Source organism: Mesoplodon bidens (assembly GCF_964165515.1).
Source record: "Mesoplodon bidens genome assembly, chromosome: 1".
In the NCBI taxonomy this organism is placed as follows: Eukaryota; Metazoa; Chordata; class Mammalia; order Artiodactyla; family Ziphiidae; genus Mesoplodon; species Mesoplodon bidens.
In genome coordinates this window covers 82,640,302-82,655,571 of record NC_138176.1, presented here as the reverse complement: position 1 = coordinate 82,655,571, position 15,270 = coordinate 82,640,302, and positions in this window count along the sequence as shown.

Below are 15,270 nucleotides of genomic sequence, written 5' to 3'. Positions count from 1 at the left end.
CCACTATTTTATCTTCCACCTCACTTATCCGTTCATCTGCCTCAGTTATTCTGCTATTGATGCCACCTAGAGTATTTTTCATTTCATTTATTGTGTTTTTAATCGATGCTTGATTCATCTTTAGTTCTTCTAGGTCCTTGTTAACAGTTTCTTGCATTTTGTCTATTCTATTTCCAAGATTTTGGATCTTGGAAATAGAATCTTGGATCATCTTTACTATCATTATTCTGAATTCTTCTTCAGGTAGACTGCCTATTACCTCTTCATTTGTTAGGTCTGGTAGGTTTTTATCTTGCTCCTTCACCTGCTGGGTGTTTTTCTGTCTTCTCATTTTGCTTATGTTACTGTGTTTGGGGTCTCCTTTTTGCAGGCTGCAGATTCGTAGTTCCCGTTGTTTTTGGTGTCTGTCCCCAGTGGCTAAGGTTGTTTCAGTAGGTTGTGTAGGCTTCCTGGTTGGGGGGACTAGTGCCTGTGTTCTGGTGGTTGAGGCTCGATCTTGTCTTTCTGGTGGACATGTCCACGTCTGGTGGTGTGTTTTGGGGTTCCTGTGGCCTTATTATGTTTTTAGGTAGCCTATCTGTTAACGGGTGGGGTTGTGTTCCTGCCTTGCTAGTTGCTTGGCATAGGGTGACCAGCACTGTAGTTTGCTGGTCGTTGACTGAAGCTGGGTGCTGGTGTTGAGATGGAGATCTCTGGGAGATTTTCGCTGCTTGATATTATGTGGAGCTGGGAGGTCTCTTGTGGACCCGTGTCCTGAAGTTGGCTCTCCCACTTCAGAGGCACAGCACTGACTCCTGGCTGCAGCACCAAGAGCCTTTCATCTACCCGGTTCAGAATAAAAGGGAGAAAAAGTTGAAAGAAAGAATTAGTAGAAGAAAGAAAGAGAGAGAGAAAGAAATGAAGAAGGAAAGAGAGGAAGGAAGGAAGAAAGAAAGAAAGGAGGGAGGGAGTGAGGAAGGATGGAAAGAAAGAAAGAAAGAAAGGAGGGAGGGAGGAAGGATGGAAAGAAAGAAAGAAAGAAAGGAGGGTGGGAGGGAGGAATGAAAGAAAAAGGAAGAGTGAATGGAAGAAGGTAGAGAGGGAGGGAGGACGGAAGGAAAGAAAGAAAGAAAGAAAGACAGGAGGGAGGGAGGGAGGAAGGAAAGAAAAAGAAAGTGAAAGGAAGAAGGGTGGGAGGCAGGGAGGAAAGAAAGAGAAAGAAGGAAAGGAGGGGCAGAGGGAGGGAGGGAGGAAGGGAAGGTAGAAAAAAAGAAAGAGCAGGTAAAGTAAAATAGAATAAATTATGAAATATAGTAGCATTATCAAAATTAAAAAGTAATTATTGAATAAAAAACGGACAGATAGAACCCTGGGACATATGGTGGAAGCAAAGCTATACAGAGAGAATCTTACACAGAAGAATACACATACACATTCACAAAAAGACAGCAGGGGGAAAAATAAAAAATCTTGCTCTCCAAGTCCATCTCCTCAATTTGGGATAATTCGTTGTAAAAAGAGGAAAAGGGCGAGAAGTCTGAAATCTTGCTCTCTAGGTCCACCTCCTTAATTTGGGATAATTCGTTGTAAAAAGAGGAAAAGGGGGGAAAGTCTTAAATCTTGTCCTCAAAGTCCACTTCCTCAATTTGGGATGATTCGCTGTCCATTCATGCACTCCACAGACGCAGGGCACATCAAGTGGACCGTGGAGCTTTAATCCGCTGCCTCCGAGGCTGCACAGAGAGATTTCCCTGTCTCTTCTCTGCTCTCACAGCTCCCGGGTCTCAGCCTTGGACCTGGCCCCGCCTCTGCGCGTAGGTCGCCGGAGGGCGTCCGTTCTTCTCTCAGACAGGACGGTTAAAGGAGCCGCTGATTCGGGGGCTCTGGCTCACTCAGGCAGAGGGGAGGGAGGGGGGCGCAGTGTGGGGCGGGCCTGCGGCGGCAGAGGCCGGCGTGACATTGCACCAGACCGAGGCGCTCCGTGTGCTTTCCCGGGAAAGCCTTCCCCGGGTCCCGGTACCCCGGCAGTGGCGGGGTGCACAGGCCCCCCGGAAGGCGGGGCGGACAGTGACCCGCGCTCGCACACCGGCCCCGCGGCGGCGGCAGCAGCAGCCCCAGCGTCCCACGCCCGTCTCCGGGGTCCGCGCCTTTAGCCGCGGCTCGCGCCTGTCTCCGGCGCTTCCCCAAGCAGCCCTCTTAATGCCCTCTCCTCGCGCCCCAGGAAACAAAAGGGAAGAAAAAGTCTCTTGCCTCTTCAGCAGCTCCAGACCCTTTCCCCGGACTCCCTCCGGGCTAGCCGTGGTGCACTAACCCCTTCAGGCTCTCTTCCTGCCGCCAGCCCCAGTCCTCTCCCTGCGCTCCGACCGAAAGCCGATACCCGAGCCTCAGCTCCCAGCCCCGCCCGCCCCGGCGGCCGAGCAGACAAGCCTCTCGGGCTGGTGTGTGCCTGAGGGCACCGATCCTCTGTGCCGGAATCTCTCCGCTTTGCCCTCCACACCCCTGTTGCTGTGCTCTCCTCCGCTACTCCGAAGCTTTCCCTCTCCGCCACCTGCAGTCTTCGCCCGCGAAGGGGCTTCAAGTGTGTGGAAACCTTTCCTCCTTCACGGCTCCCTCCCACTGGTGCAGGTCCCGTCCCTATCCTATTGTCTCTGTTTATTCTTTTTTCTTTTGCCCTACCCAGGTATGTGGGGAGTTTCTTGCCTTTTGGGGGGTCTGAGGTCTTCTGTCAGCGTTCAGTAGGTGTTCTGTAGGAGTTGTTCCACGTGTAGATGAATTTCTGATGTATCTGTGGGGAGGAAGGTGATCTCCGCGTCTTACTCTTCCGCCATCTTCCTCCGGGGTCCTGGACTGCTTTTCTAAATATACCTAATACTGGCTACAGGAATTTACAGCTCTTCTCAGAAATTAGCAGAGGACGCCAGCCAATCCGCAGATGCCAAATCTGTTCACACCATCTTTGGCATTCCTTGTTCCTAACTCAGCTACTCTGAGCCAAATTAGGAAGAAGGCCACCAGGCCTCAGCTGTGTGCACATAGGGGCCAGAACAGAGGTCCAAACTCACTGACGCAGCCCAGGAGCCAAAAATGAAATGACAGAAAAGCTTCCTCCAAAAATGGGGGAATTGGAAGGGCGTCGGTGAGGAGACCTTTCCGCGTGCTGTATTCGATAGTCCACTCTTAAGGTAGTGAAACATGACTCCTCACTCTTTAAGTTTGATCTGTGCAGAATGAGTTCCTTGCAAAGAGTATTTACAGGAGAAACCTGTAAAGCACTACTTTAGTCAGATGATCAACATCAACAATAAGTCATGCTTATAGTGCATGATTTTCATGTGATGAAAATCACAAAGCACTTCTGTGCTTTTCTCATGCTTCTAAGCTCTTATCCATAGAACTGGGCAAACTTTAGGAAGCTTCATGTATATGTTAGGTTCTGTCTCTTTAATTCTTGCAAATATTTCTATATATGGCTTAATTAGAGCCAGCTATTCAGATCTTTTTAAAACTCTATTTAAATTGTGTAGACACTATTAAAATAAGATTTTATTACTTCATATTTTATACCTACACTTAATGACCATGATTATTCAAATGGTAGCTATAAACAACTCTTTTTTATATTTTAACATATTTACTTTCAGGCATTCATTCTTCATAGTGCCTCCAGACTACCAACAGAAAAGAGGGAAACATTAAGACAACACGGTTTTCTTGAAGTATTTAGAGTATATTTTTGAAAAAGATTTAAGAAATAATTTTGTGTGAGCTTCTTATCACAGTGTTTTTAGTAATAGTATGCTGTTGCTTTAAAATTCTAGCTTAAAGCTAGAATTATAGGCATAAAAATAAGAAAGAAATAGTTTTCATATCCTCCCAACAGAGACATTTTTCACTGTTATTTATTGAGTTACCAGGGATGAATTTCTCTCTATATGAGCATAGAGGAGGGCATGGTCCCTGAACACTGAAAAATCTTTTGAGTATGGGAGGAATTTGAAATTTATACTGAATGATATTAAATGCTTCCATTACTGATCTTCAATGTATCATATATGCCAGTGCTTATTTGGTGCTTCCTAACCAGCATTTTACTTAATTGTTCTGTTTTACTTAATGCATATAAATTCAGTATTTTCTCCTTTACACAGAATCTTGGGAGCCCATTCTTATTTTATGTTGCATTTTCAATGGTTTTGACCAGAGACCAAAGCTCCTGTCTTCAAAACTCACTTTGAGCCTGGCTGCTCTCAGGAGAATGTTGAACACACCGAGAACTGACAAAGGTTAAGTCACTAGTATTTACTTAGATCATATTTAAATAAGAACCCTGTGTTCTTATTTAAAGGGCAAGTATTCAATAAGAATACTTGAAAGAAAGCTGCCAAAATAAAACCCTCAGAGGAGGAATGTTTATATTCTATTTTCATATACATGACATCTGGGAACATATAAGGAATGTCAACCTGGGAAACCCTATTTACTTTCTCTACTATAAAAAAATAGCAAATTGGCAGAAAAAGACTTCTTTAGTCCTAGCGTGATGTTTGTAAAATGTAGGACCAAGTAATTTTTACCAAATGAACAATGACCACAATTGGAACTAACTTCAACTTCAGGTAAAATGAGTAGGAGTTCATTGTGCTGCATGCATGGATTATACGTTGTTCCCTGTTCCTCTCCAAGTGTACTGACACAGATTGCAAGCATCCAGGACAAGCCACCAGAAGGGAATGGGGATAAGCTGCACACAGTATATACCGCTTCCCATAATTTTAATTTTATAAATACTCTGCGGAGTGCACTACTAATGTACTTCTGGAATAAAACTCCTTATCAGAAAATTTAATTTGTAAAATTTGAAATTACTTTTTGAAATTTTAAATTTATAATTTGGTTTATGGGTCATTTTGAGGATCGGATTTGAGCTAAGAAAACCCTGCTTTATACAACTTCACGTTTGTCATGCTCTTTCAGGATGTTTGCAAATTCCCCTGAGTGCCTGTATCCAAATAGAGAACAAAGGGAACTTAAGTTTTAGAACTTCTATATGGAATGTCATCATTCAAATAAAAAACATAAATAAATAGGTAGATAAGAATATGATAAACATGATTAATAGATGTCAGTGCCTGTCATTTTCAGTCTTTATGGTATTTTAACATCCTAATCTGGCTTTGTTAATCAGTTAGTGAGATCTAGGGATAATGAGGACAAAATAGTTGGTTTTTATATTTTTAAGGAGACTGAATATATAAAGGCCATGAAATGCATTCTATATCATAGGTGAAGTATATAGTTATAAGAATTCTTTTAAAAGTGAATGACTAAGGCAAAGAACAAACACTCCTAATTAGAAAATTAACTCAATGGATATGGTGAGTAAAATCAAGTAAATTATTATTATCTATTAGTTTAGAATCTAAAAAGCTCTGAAAGTAAAAAGTTTTTTTGGAAGTGACAAATTTTGGCTATACAATCTGAATTGAATTCTAGTGAACCTATATATAATCATTATTTTACACTTTTTCTTCCCATTCCCTTCTGAGAGTATACATATTTTATGTAAATTTTACCTTTTTGAAATCCGAAAAAAAAGCTTCTGAAATACATCTGGCACTTTAACAAGGATCACTAAATCAAACTAAGAAAAATACATTGAATTATAGATTTTTTTTTATATTTCCAGTTTTCACTGTTTTGTTTCTCAGCACTTTCTCCTTTTCCATTGCAGAGGAAGGGCAACCTGGTGTCATAGTGTCATTACCTGTTGAAGAACAGGATCTCTGCGTATTCCTGAGAATTTACTGTCCTCTAAGTAAAGGCAATAGTCAGATTTGCAGTCATGATTATTTATGCTTTCTATCAGCTTCCTTAATTTTACTAAACTCAGAGTCCTCATTTGATAATAAAAATTAATATATTTCACACATCATGGGTTATTAGGAGAATTAGAGTAAGCAAACATTTCTAATCTATTTGTATTCAAGTCTGTAACTACTTCACAGGGAATTTGAAAAATGTTAATAAAGTAACATCTGTGAAAATATCCTTGTTTCTGTTAACCATTTATAATTAATAAATTATTAATAAAATCTGACCATTAATAATTAACATGTGCAGAATCAAAATTGGTTTATTCTTCACTGCAATGACAAAAATAGTAACAAAACAATGGCAGTGATAATAATAATAACTATAATAATTATAGTAAATACTCAACAGTACTTACTCTTTACCTGGTGCTTTTCTAAGCATTTTATACAGATTAACTAATTTAACTTCTCTGGACAACCTTATGCATTAGATAGCATTATAAATAATTTACTATTTTTTTTTTTTACAGAACAGGAAACTGAGTCACACATGTAAATAATGTGCTGAAAGTCACACACCAAGTAAATGACAGAGTAGGTGCCCTTAACTATTGTGCTATATGGTTGCTACTAGAATTCAATTTTGTCTGGATATGCTTTATGTGAAGAGCAGCACAGCATTTTGGGGAATAATTTCTCCTATTAGAACACTGATTCCTCACTAAAATACTATTGTATATTCAATATTTTTATTTTCCATGATTGGCTGATGGCTGGTAAGCAGTTTTGTTGTGCAGTGCCAAACAGAATTTTTTCATTCTGGCAGATAAGAACCACACACTTATGCTGCATTAATATGGTTTTATATTAGCACTTTATAAACTCCAAATATTACATACAGTTTTTAAAAAATGCTAATGGCCTTGTTAATTAAAATTCAATGTCTATTTTCTAATTTCTCTTTGAACCTGGGGCAATTGTTTTTAATTCTTCTATGTCTCATGAAACCATAATAATTACTGATAGAGTCATGGTTTGAAGTTTAGGGTATTCTTTCAGAAAAAAAAGTTGAACATAGTTTAAAGGCTAGAGCTTACATAAAATTGCCTCATTATCACTGTGTTTCTGCACAATATGTGCTGAAAAACAATGCAATCCAACTTGCCTAATTACCTTTAAGACACTGAGCAACTTGATACTAACAGCAGACGGAGCTGCCTGCATTTCCCAGAGTATCCGGACAAGTACACGTGGAGTTTGATCATGCAAAGTGCTTTTGAGTAGGTAAAACACCAAACCATTGTTCTCTTACAGTAATTCTCTATTCCTAGAGGTATTCCCCATTCGTCATTCCACTCCTTTAATGCTCTGTTGCACTGTCTGCTTTGTTTTGTTTTGTATTCCCAGCTGCTACTCAGTTCTTGGCTCTGACAGCTGGATTATGAGTGGTATTTGAGGTTAATTAAATCAGTGATGAATTTTAAATAGAGGTACAAAATTAGGGCAGCAAGACCTACGAGGAAAGTCAAACTTACTGAGAGTAGTCAAGGGGAAACCAAGTATAATGCTCCAGTTAGAGGAGCAGTGCCTGTTGGAACTGTTAGAGTTTATTCAAGGAAGTAAATGCCTATCTTAAATGGAGAATCCATCACTTATCATACCATCTAGACAGAATGATACTGGGTTAGTGTCATTGTTTGGACCACACAAAGTATTAAAAAATTCTGGTGTGATTTCTGAACTTTCGTTTAGAAAGTTTTAACACATTATTTAATATATTACCACACTGCAGTCAGCTGTATGTCTGTGGAATTGACAATAACTACAATTCAAGTGAGGGCTTCTACATCCAGGCATGAGTAAGGGACTAAAACTCCAGAGTAAACACATAGAAAGCTAGACAAAATATACAAAATGTCTCTTTTCAGAAAAAGGACAAAAGGCAGAGCAGGACAGTGATTCCTACATTAACAGAAAACAATTAGGTTAACCCTACAATCACTGTGACTTTACAAAACATGCTGCACAGATGAAACTAAACAGAGCCAAGTGATTGTGTAGAGTTAAGGAACAAGAGATAGTTCCAGGATGCTGAGTCAGCTGAAATCTGTGGGGAAGAGCACTGGAGAGGAAGAATCTAGGCAGAGAAGGAGCTCAGGAAACCTCTAGAGTAAAATATTGACTATTGTCACACAGGCCTAGGGTGAAATTACAGAGGGCAAGGAAAGAATGACAAGGGATATGAAACAGCTGATATACACCTAGCAGGTTCTAAAATTCCATCTAGTACAAATGGAAAGTTCTCACTGAAGGATTGTGATATTCAGTACAGACTCAGGCAGGGGCACCACCTTGGTAGTAGGGTTAATCTAGCCTTTAGTGAAAGTTCAATGAGCCCTGTATTAACAAGGATTGAAAACAAGCCTCAAATGTTCACCTGATTCACAAGGAAATTAAATGATTGCTCAACCAAGTCCAATACCCCATTTCATGGTGTGAATGTTTAAATTATTTCTCTTACATCAGTCAGATATAAAGACAAGATAATAAGATGAGGAAGGGGTAGGACCATTGTTCAGAAGAGGAGACTGTGTTATCCTTACAATGTATGGGGAAGGCAGCTACTAAAGAACTGTTGCAGGAAAATTATAATGTATCCCTTGGAGTTGTGCAGTCATGGCTTTAGAGTGTAATCAGTTGTCACACTTGCAAGATTATCTACAGAAATTTATGTGTCCCTATGGACAATAAGAAAAGATAGATTCTTGGAATATCCTGGGTTAGTGTTTGCCATGTGAGTCCAACTATGGGAGATACAGGCAAAAGGTTAAAAGTTTGATTATAGATATAGGATTCTGGGAGGGCTATTTATGTTGCCTGTAACTCCGTTTTTTCATTTATAAAAGGAGATGTTTTTTCCTAATGATTCTGTACAATTTAAGCATTTTTATGATTTATCTGTTTTATTATAACAAGATGAATTTTAGTTATTGGCTAGAAATGGGAAATTTTACAGAGACTGTTACATACTATTAGGTTTGTTCGATTTCTCTATTTACACTGAAAAAAATTATAGTATAAATGTGAACCTAAATTCCTTAAGAGAGAGTTTAAATAAGGGTTTTAGAAAGAGTCTAAAATATTTACTCTGCTAAAATATGACCACAGATTCTGAAATCTGTTATATTCTGAAGAATAAAGAAAGCCTGAGTAGAAACAAAGATAACAATGGTAGTTGAAATCCAGACTTGAAATAGAAGCTCTGAATACTAAGCATAGGACTGAGCCCATTGTAAATATTATGCTTCTATATCAGGCAGTTAATTTTTTTCAATTTTTTAATAAGCAAGTATGCTTATTGATAAATGCAACAGATGCTTCCTTAGGACTATTCAAATATGATATATGGCTAAAAGGGTTTATGATGCAATATTCATTATTTTATTACAAAGATAAAATAGTTTGAATACTAATTGAAAAAAGAAGAAAAGATATAGTAGCCCAATGAAGCACTTCAAGATTAAAAGTGTAATATGTCTGTGATGGCATTTAAATATAAAAGGCCATGCCTTGCTTCCAGCTCTTCTTTTAATTTTAAAATATCTGGCTTAATGAAAATCTTTAATAAGATTATAATGTTCCCTTTCCTCTCTGGAATGAGATGTATATGATTTTTCATGGGTCTATTATTCAAATGACAATGATGCTATTTGGTCGGCTACATAGTATAGATATTATTTTCCAAAATATTATGGATATATTTTTTCAAAGATGTCATAGACAAATAAAGATGCAGAAATAAATACCTTTTTTTCCATACCATAAAGTAAAGTTTATATTTCTGAATTTAGAAAACATTCATTTTATATCTTAGGCTATGTAGTTTTATTAAATCAAAGATCAAAAACATTTACATAGTTGAATCAAATTCTTAACTTATAATTAGTTCTATTTATTAAATTTCATATTATTTTTATTAAAAGAATATAAGTGAATGATAAAAAATTAGCACAAAGTTGCTTCTGTATTTCTATGACTCTTGTGTCCCTCCATCCTCTGTGCTCTATTCAAGTGATTCAAATATATGCACCTCAAGAGACATGACTGAGAACTATGCTTGGTTCTGGGGACAGAATAAGAAGTAAAACTAGGTTTCTTTGTTAAAGAATATAATAATCTAGTGTTTTTATTTGTTTGTGGGTTCCTATGTGTAAACCTACATGCCTGTGGATGAGGGGACAATTAAAAAAAACAAACCAAAACAGAGGCTAAAATGAAGGGCATTTCAATAATAATACAGCAGACAGGAGTTTGATTCTAAATGCCAGGAAAATCTTTGTGTTGGATGTCACATTTCAATACAAAGTTGAATCAGGAATAAGACATGTTTATGCCGAGCAAGGTAGGACGGATTAACTAATGGGATGAGCAATAGTAGAGATGTGAAAAAGCACAGTATCTTCAGGGGACTAAAGGCAGTTTAAATACAAAATTTGAGGCAAGAATTGGCTATGATACCAGAAAAAATTAATTAGATTTTTGAAAGGTCTCAAATTTGAAAGGTCTCAAATTATTTGCTAAGGAATTTGAGGTCTATTTTCTAAGTAGTTGAGAACCATAGGGGATAATTAAGAAGGTAAATGACAAAATCAGATCTGTGTTAGAGATGAAAATTCTGATGAAAATATGAAGAATGAACTGGAGAAAGAAAAACAGTGACCTGGGAATTAAGTGAAAATACTATTGCAATAATTCCTATAGGATAAAATGATTGAGAAGTAATTGAAGTGAGAATAGAATATTAAAGAAAAAAGATCCAATGTTATTTGTTTGAAAGTTAACTCAAGTTTGTAACTGAAATGACCACATCAGTATAAAGACATTTATCCACATGTTGCTTATAAATGTATGCTCTATTGTAAGTCATATTTTAGAATCTAATTTCAAGTGTTTACAATTTACTGTCACTTGACTGTACATCAACAGTACATTGTTTTGTTGAGTTTTGAATGTGTGATAAGATAAAAATAGTGCCTGTGATACATACTTCAAAAACATATAGATATTAATAGGTTATTTATTGTACATTAAAATAAATTTATGGCTTATTTGTAATAGTTTATATATTAAAAATCATGCTTGCAATTATGTGTCTTCTACCTTAATATGCGTCAGTCTAGCAGCTGAAATCAGCAATACAAATATTTAGCTTTTCTTTTCATGTTTACTGTTGAAAACTTAGTTTTTAGCTGAAAATATATACCTGTTAAAATCCAGGATTTAGCACACTTCTTGTCTGCAAATGGTCGCATAGCCTCTTAATGCAGATGACATTTCCTCTGCACTTTGTCACTTTGTTTTGCACATGCTGAGGTTCAGTGCCGATAGCAAAGCCAAATACCATCTGTTAGGACCCAGGGGAGTTTGTCATTATTCACTGCTTCCTCATGGTGTAAGGTCCATACTACAACAAGATATGATTGAATAAATATTCAAGAGGAAGATAAATTGTCTCAAAGGAGGAACTACCGGCAGTCAACAAAATCTGTAACAAAAGAGCAGGGAAGCAACCTCAAGAGGCTGTGTTGCCACTAGGGATTGATTCCTTTGGGGTGCTGAGAAGTCTCAACTGAAGAGTAGCATTTGTTATAAGTGGCATTATTTAATAGTATCTTTCCAGATGTAGTTTATAGTTTCTCAAACGTGCTTATTTCAGCATGGGTGGCAAATTATGTTTAAAAATTAGGACAAGTAAAAAGAATATTTGTCTTTTGCCATACGTGATGCTTGCTATAAGTTTAGGGTATAATCAGTAAAATGTTGGCTTAGGAGATAATTAATTCTAAATAGAACAAAGTTAAATGTTAAAGGCTTCCACTCAGGAAATAAGGTAAAACATAACAAACTATAATAAATATCATTTTCTTTGTCCAAAACTGAATAATTTATTACAATATTTTAGGACAGCTTCTAAGAGAGAATAATGAAATCTACTTGATATTTTAAAAATACAGTGTGCTAAATATTGTATATTAAAAAATATCATATTTTCTTCACTCTTTCTTAACTTTTTCCTTCAGCAGAGTTAGTTTACCTGGTTCAGCCACATTAATTTCACTTTTCAGGGCTAAACATAAGTGCCTATTTTCTTTCACTTTATTCTATATGTAATTGGTCATTTTCACTTCAGTGAGAAATGTTTTAATGGAAGTGAACAACAGTGTAGTTGTAGTGCCTCTACAGTCATCTTGGGCTGCATTTTCTGGTAAGTTTTATAGAGGCTAAAGGCTTTTAGGATAGGGGTTGTACACAATATGACATCTCTTTATTTATAACATTGCAAACATGCTATAGCTATGTGTGTATTTTTGTTGGTACATGCTTATCAACAAACCAATCTCGAATATTTAAAGTCAAATATTAAATTGTGTTTGCTCTCTTTGACATAAATCACAGTAATATCTTTTCTGAACCACCTCCTAAAATAATGAAAACAAAAACAAGAATAAACAAATGGGACATAATTGAACTTAAAAGCCTCTGCACAGCAAAGGGAACTATCAACAAAACAAAAACAAAAAAACAATACACAGAATGGGAGAAAATATTTGCAAAGTGACCTACAAAGGATTAATCTCCAAAATATACAAATATCTCATGTAGCTCTAGGTCAAAAAAAACAACCCAATCAAAAAATGGGCAGAAGATCTAGACAGACATTTGTCCAAAGAAGACATACAGATGGTCAACAAGCACATGAAAAGATGCTCAACATCACTAATTATTAGAGAAATGCAAATCAAAACTATAATGAGGTACCACCTCACACCAGTCAGAATGGCCATCACCAAAAGGTCTACAAACAATAAATGTTGGAGATGGTGTGGAAGAAAGGGGAATCCTCCTACCCTGTTGGTGGGAATGTAAATTGGTACAACCACTATGGAGAACTGTATAGAAGTTCCATATGACTCAGCAATCCCACTCCTGGACATATATCCAGAGAAAACCATAATCTGAAAGGATACATGCACCCCAGTGCTCATTACAGCACTATTTACAATAGCCAAGACATGGAAGCAACCTAAACATCCATCAACAGAGGAATGGATAAAGAAGATGTGGTACATATATAAATTGAATATTACTCAGCAATCAAAAAAGGATAAAATAATGTAATTTGCAGCAGCATGGATATACCTAGAGATTATCATACTATGTGAAGTAAGTCAGAAAGAGAAAGACAAATATGTGATACCACTCATATGTGGAATCTAATTTTAAAAAAAGATACAAATGAACATATTTACAAAACAGAAACAGACTCACAGACTAAGAAAACAAACTTATGGTTACCAAAGGAGAAAGGTGGGGGGAGGAATAAATCAGGAGCTTGAGATGAACATGCACACACTACTATATATAAGATAGATAACCAACAAGGATCTACTGTATAGCACAGGGAACTCTATTCAATATTCTGTGATAACCTATATGAGTAAAGAATCTAAAAAAGAATGAATATATGTATATGTATAACTGAATCACTTTGCTGTATACCTGAAACTAAAACAACACTGTAAATCAACTATACTCCATTAAAAAAAAAAAAAAAAGGCTGCCATAGGGTTTGGTTCAGTACTTTGAAATTTGAAAATATTATTTGCAGCTATTGTGACCAGAAGTTTGTTGACCCAGCAAACCCCATGGGAGAGAACTTCAAGGAGAAATGCCTTCAGAATCAAGAATAAAAGTGAGCTTTTGGAGAAAAAATAAAAAAAAGAACTTTCACTGACTGTCTTAAACTAATAAGAGACACAATGTCGATTCTAACCAAAGTTACTACACGATGTCAGTTATGTCAAATATCTCTCTGCTTTGTATTATAGATATAACATAATTTTCATTAAATGTATTGGATTCTTATAATTCCAATAAATTGAAATATAAATTTTAAAAGATAAACATTCAGCTTCATTCTCACAATGTGAGATAAATGCAGATTCCTTTTCGTGCATATCTTATTTCCTTGGATGACCTAAGCTACATATATTTATGATTCCACAAAATCCCAGTACTTTCTTAGAATTCACTGCCATGTTATTATTTAGACATTGCTCTGTTTAGAATGATAAAATGTTTGTAATGGATTTAGGAAATATAATGATTAAGAGCAGAGGCTCTGGACTAATGAAGTTTAAACCATAGCTTTAAACCATATTAGCTGTGTATTTGTGCATATAGATTACATGATCTCTTTAGTTTAACTTTTCTCATTAATAAAATAGAAATAATATTACTAATTACTCCATTGTGTTATTTTAAGGCTTAACAGTATTTCTCAATGTCAGCTTTTGACACAGCACCTAGCACATAGAAAGTGCACTCTCCTCCCCCAAAATGTAATACAAATACAATGAGCTCTGAATCACTGGGCTGGTTTGGTTGGATTAAAAAGAAATGCAAGCTTTGATTTACTTAATCAAAGGTTAATTCTGAAATATAGTTTTTCTTTTACTAGAGATTTTAATATGTAATTATCAGAAAGTTTTAGGAATCCTTAGCTTTCATTATAGTTTGGAATCCATTAAGTCACTGTACTGGTTGATTACTGCCACAGTAATGAAAATTAACAAACCACTCCAAAAATGTGGGCTTTGGTGCCTATATCAGAGAAAACAAAATTGATCTGAAGGGCTTAGTAACCACATATTCTTCCTTTTCCCCTTATCTCATTGGTGAATATGTTCTTGGCAAAGCCAGAAACTCTACCTGGATTAAATCTTCTCACCTCTCCAAGAACACAGCTCTATCAATCTGCCTCTTATATTTGCACTAACAGTTATTCTTGCGTGCTTTATCTGTTATTCCTCCCAAAACTTCTGCAGAATTCCTTGTGAGCACACGCATACATTTCTTGAAAGAGTTACTCATAACCAACAATTTCAACTTCTCTACCCTTATTCTCTCCTGAACCCACTTCTCTACTCTTTTTTATTTCCCTTCCTACTTTGTCTTTCCTCCATAAAAGCACTATCATACACAAAAGGCTAAAGGTTTAACTTTTCCTTGTCCTCCTTCTTCTTGACCATTTCTGTACAATAAAATGAAAGATGAATGAGTGTACACATTGAAGTATATTTTCTTCACTGCTATATTCCTACTTTTTAGAATATTAACTGATAAATAATACACACAGTAAATATTTGTTGATTGAATAAATAAATGAAAGGTTAGAGAATCTATGAATGAAATTTGACATGTTAGAGGAAGTTTAGGAGAACACTTTACAGTCTGAACTAACAGTTTAGTGAAAGTAGATGAAAATAATGAATTTTCATCCTTAACCCACACAAAACACCATATTTAACTCTAGGTGAATTACCAAGTTCAAAATGGGGGAAAAAAAAAGAATACGAGAAAATAAATAGAGAAATCTTCTTAAAATTTCTGCCTAGGGTGAGTATTTTATTCAAAA